The following is a 4,818-nucleotide window of genomic DNA, read 5'->3' on the forward strand; positions in this document are numbered from 1 at the left end:
ACCAACCACATGTCCTGGGATTAAAATATATAGAGGGGGTGAGAAGGGGACAATGGTACAGTCTATAGCAAATGTCCTATAGCAAATTAAAATGCTGATTGGGAAACTAATAGTTACGGGATCTTTTTGATAATTTTTATAGGTCATGGATATTAGAAAATTTTTCCTCACCAAGGTTTCAGCAGCAGAATCATCACCGCCAGTGCAGTCTCAGCAGGAAGAAGAATCTCTTACCTCTGGCTCTGAACAAATTATCGATTTTGATGATGATCCCTTAGATGCTGAGGAAGGTTCAAGGTCATCATGTCTAGAAAGCAGTGAAGAACTGCCAGAAAGAGCAGGGAGTAGCTCTGTAAATCTGAGTTTAGTATGTGAGGCTACTGATTTAGGGGATGTTGAAAAGGGGCCAGTACAGCCTAAACTGGCACAATATCCTTATGAATATTTTGGCACACAAAAACTTTCATTTCAGTTTCATTGGTTAGAAAAATACAGCTGGTTGGAGTATTCAATCCAAAAAAATGCCTCATTCTGTTTTAGCTGCAGAAATTTTGGTACAAAACAAGGTCGGTCACACTTAGATTCACTTATGTGCAAAAGTGGATACAAAAACTGGAAAAGAGCTCTAGATTCATTTAAGGAACACGATAAATCTTCAGCTCATAAGTCTGGTATGCTGTCATGGTCTGCATACAAAGACAGTATACTCCGTGGTAATGTGCTTGAGAAGATCCAAACAGGTAGAGAGGTTCAAATTCAGGAAAGGAGAGATTATCTTAAACGTCTTGTGGCTGTTGCAACGTTCCTTAGTAAACAAGGAATTTCATTTAGAGGTCATGATGAATCAGAAAATAGTCAGAATAGGGGAAATTTTAAGGAATGTTTAAATTTGATTTCTAAATTTGACACCTTCCTCAAAAATTATTCACCACCTGCAAACTCTACCTATACTTCTCCTTCATCTCAGAATGCAATTATTCAGTGCTGCTCTGAGGAAGTTAGCAGTAAGATAGTCAGTGAATTAAAGGCTTCTGGTCTTTATTCGGTAATGGCAGATGAGGCAAGAGATCATCAAAAAGAACAATTAGCCGTATGTATCCGCTACGTTTTACCCGAAAATGGTGAAATAAAAGAACATTTTCTTTCTTTGAAGGAATTGAAAGATTTCTGTGCGGATTCAATCACTGAATCTTTGCAGGAGTGTTTGAAAGATTATGGGCTAGATAGCCTTTTATGCGTTGCACAAACTTACGATGGTGCAGCAGTCATGAGTGGAGTGAGTGGTGGCGTCCAAGCAAAATTCCAGAAATACCACCCAGAAGCTATATATGTGCATTGTTATGCTCACGAACTCAATCTTGTATTGTGCCATACTTGCAAAGCAATAAAAGAAGCCAAGGATTTTTTCAATACAATGGAAAATCTCTATACATTTTTTAGCACATCTCTAATTCACCATCAAAAGTTCAAAGATGCACAATTCACATTAGGCTTGAAACCAGGTGAACTAGTTCAGCTATCAGATACCCGCTGGTCTTGCCAGATACGCTCTGTGAATGCACTGATTACCAATTTTGTTCCTGTCTGCAAGTGCCTTTCAGAGATAAAATCAAGTACTGCATCTGGTCTGTTGTCAAATTTAAAGAAAATCTCTGTAATTTTTTTGTCTTTTTATGTTCCAAACTTTATTGAGCACAACAGAGGGATTCCATAAAACACTCCAAAAAGAGAATCTAGATTTAGCTAAAGCAGTTGACCTTAAAGAGGCAGTTTGCAGTACTTTAAAATCCATGCGCACAACTGAAAAAGTCTCAGAGCTGCTTCAGAAAGCTGAAATTTTATTGGCTAGCGTCAACACTGAAGGTGAAGAAGTGGTTGTGCAAAGGAAAAAACAAAAGCACATGGAAGACTATGTGACTGAACCTAGTTTTTCTCGTGAATATGTCAGTTCCAAAGATGAGTTCAGAACCAAAATATTTTTCCCATGTGTAGACCGCATGCTATCTGAACTAGACCATAGATTTTCTAGCATCAAAATAGAACTGATAAGAGGGATTCAGGCCTGCAGTCCACTTTCCCCAAACTTTTTGTATGAGCCGGATTTAGCTGAGATTGCTAGGCATTACAAAATTCAACTCAAAAGAGAGGAAGTGCTTGTTGCCAAAAATTTCTTTGCACGGAAACAACTGGATGGTGAACAAATGTCAATGGATCAAGTCTACCAACAGTTAGATCCTTTAATGTTCCCAACTGTAAAAAAAATTATTCAAATTGCTCTATCTATTCCTGTGAGCAGTTGTAGTTGTGAGAGATCTTTCAGTGCATTTAGGCGACTTCACAATTGGTTGAGATGTACAATGGGACAGTCTAGATTAAACAATCTTGCGGTACTGTCAATAGAAAAACAGGTTCTTGAATCTGTTTCGGAGGAAGATATAATTGATCGTTTTGGTCGTAAACAAACAAGAAGACATGCACTAACAGTTACTAGTTTAAAAAAAAGTTAATTCAGAGTTTACAGTCAGTCTTAATGCACATCCTTTACATTTATTTCAATTATTTTTATGTTAAATTATTTGGAAAAAAATAAGGGGGCTGTATCGCCTGTGAATGAAAAGAATAAAGCATGATTGAAAATGATCTATACGTTGCCTTGGCAGTACTGCAAGCAAGCTATTGCCTTAATTAGAAGAAAAATTTTTTAAAGGTGTCTGGGGAGTCTTCCGTTTATGACATCAACTGTGGCCTAATAGGCACATTACATATTTCCAATTGAAAGCCAGTTCATTAACTTCTCATTTATAAATTTTCTCCTGATTTATGCATTTACTTGCAATTTTGCTAACACAATGTATAGACATACAGTGCCTTGCAAAAGTATTCACCCCCTTGCCATTTTTCGTGTTTTTTCGCCTCATAACCTGGAATTAACATGGATGGAGTGAGGATTTGCATCATTTAATTTACAGAACATGCCCAAAACTTTTAATTTTTTTTCCCCATTGTGCAGCAAACAACAAATAGGACAAAATAACAGAAAAAGTCAATGTGCATAACTACTCACCCCCCTAAAGTCAATACTTTGTAGAGCCACCTTTTGCAGCTATCACAGCTCCAAGTTGCTTTGGATAAGTCTCTATGAGCTTGCCACAACTTACTGGGATTTTTGCACATTCCTCCTTGCAAAATTGCTCCAGCTCCTTCAAGATGGTTTGCACTTGTGAACAGCAATCTTTAAGTCTGACCATAGATTTTCTATTGGTTTGAGGTCTGGGCTTTGACTAGGCCATTCCAACACATTTACATGTTTCCCCTAAACCACTCAGGTGTTGCTTTAGTAGTGTGTTTGGGGTCATTGTCCTGCTGGAAGGTGAACCTCCATCCTAGCCTCAAATCACACACAGAGTGGTACTAGTTTTGATCAAGAATATGCCTGTATTTAGCACCATCCATCTTTCCCTCAACTCTGACCTGTTTCCCAGTCCATACTGCTAAAAAACATCCCCACAGCATGATGCTGCCACCACCATGTTTCCCTATGGGGATGGTGTTCTTTGGGTGATATGTGTTGGGTTCGCACCAGACATAGCATTTTCTTTGATGGCCAAAAAGTTCATTTTTAGTCTCATCAGACCAGAGCACCTTCCTTCATACATTTTGGTAGTCTCCCACATGCCTTTTTGCAAACGCAAAACGTGCCAGTTTGTTTTTTGCTGAAAGTAATGGCTTTCATCTGGCCACTCTGCCTTAAAGCCCAACTCAATAGAGCGTACGGCTTATTGTCGTCCTATGTACAGATACTCCAGTCTCTGCTGTGGAACTCTGCAGCTCCTCCAGGGTTACCTTAGGTCTCTGTGCTGCCTCTCTGATTAATGCCCTCCTCGTAGCATTGATGCATCACGATTCGACCACCCACAATGCGGCATCGATGCTACGACTTGCACAATCGATTTTCTGATGACGTCACCCATGCGCCGCTATATGCCCTGCCTCAGAGTCTGAACTGAACCGGAAGAAGCCATGGGTGTTGGCCGTGCCTCTTTTCCCGCCCCCTGCTGACCTCATCCCCAGAGGCACGGCGTCGTCGTCTTGAGCTGGCTTCTGCGAGGCACGTGGGGCAAGTGTCCCCAACTCCCGATGAGTCATAACACAGTCCCAGAGCCTTCCTCCTTGGCTCACCTCACACTGTGCACAGGCTGCAACTGTCATCTTTACAACAGGCTGCTGTGGGAGACGGCCAGACGGCCGCAGTTGTCCTCTGTTCTCCAGTCCTCCTCACAGCCTGCTGCTGCGGGCATCATCATCAGGTACTTTGGGAACCAACCACCATCTTACTGTAGTATAAAGAATGGGCTGTCTCCTGTGGACAGCCCAGCACCATCTTATCTCTTGTGGTCAAAAGAGTGGACTGGGCAATGTGAAGGAAAGCACCAAAGTCTTATAATTTGTGACTATTAAAAGTGGGATAAAGGGTTGGCTGTGTGGTGCTGGGAACCTACCTACCCCTGTATAGTATACTACATGCATAGTCAGATGAACAATAGTCTCCACTTTAAGTAACCAGCTGCCAGCAGTGGTAGTCTTTGTGCAAGGATTTGTAAGAGGAACTCATAGAAGGGTAGGTGCAGTGTCTTGTGTAGCTACAAAAGTCTCTGTCCATCTCTTGTATCATGTCTGCAGTCTCTGATCCTCTCTTGTAGTATTTTGGGGTCACTCAGTCTGGAGCTTCTCTTTAAGTTGTCTGCTGTGTTTACACTTTGCTACATGCAGGAAGTGTTGTCTTTTTTTTTTTTTTTATTTTATCTGTTCTTAAAAACA

Source organism: Aquarana catesbeiana, linkage group LG08, assembly GCF_042186555.1.
Source record: "Aquarana catesbeiana isolate 2022-GZ linkage group LG08, ASM4218655v1, whole genome shotgun sequence".
NCBI lineage: Eukaryota > Metazoa > Chordata > Amphibia > Anura > Ranidae > Aquarana > Aquarana catesbeiana.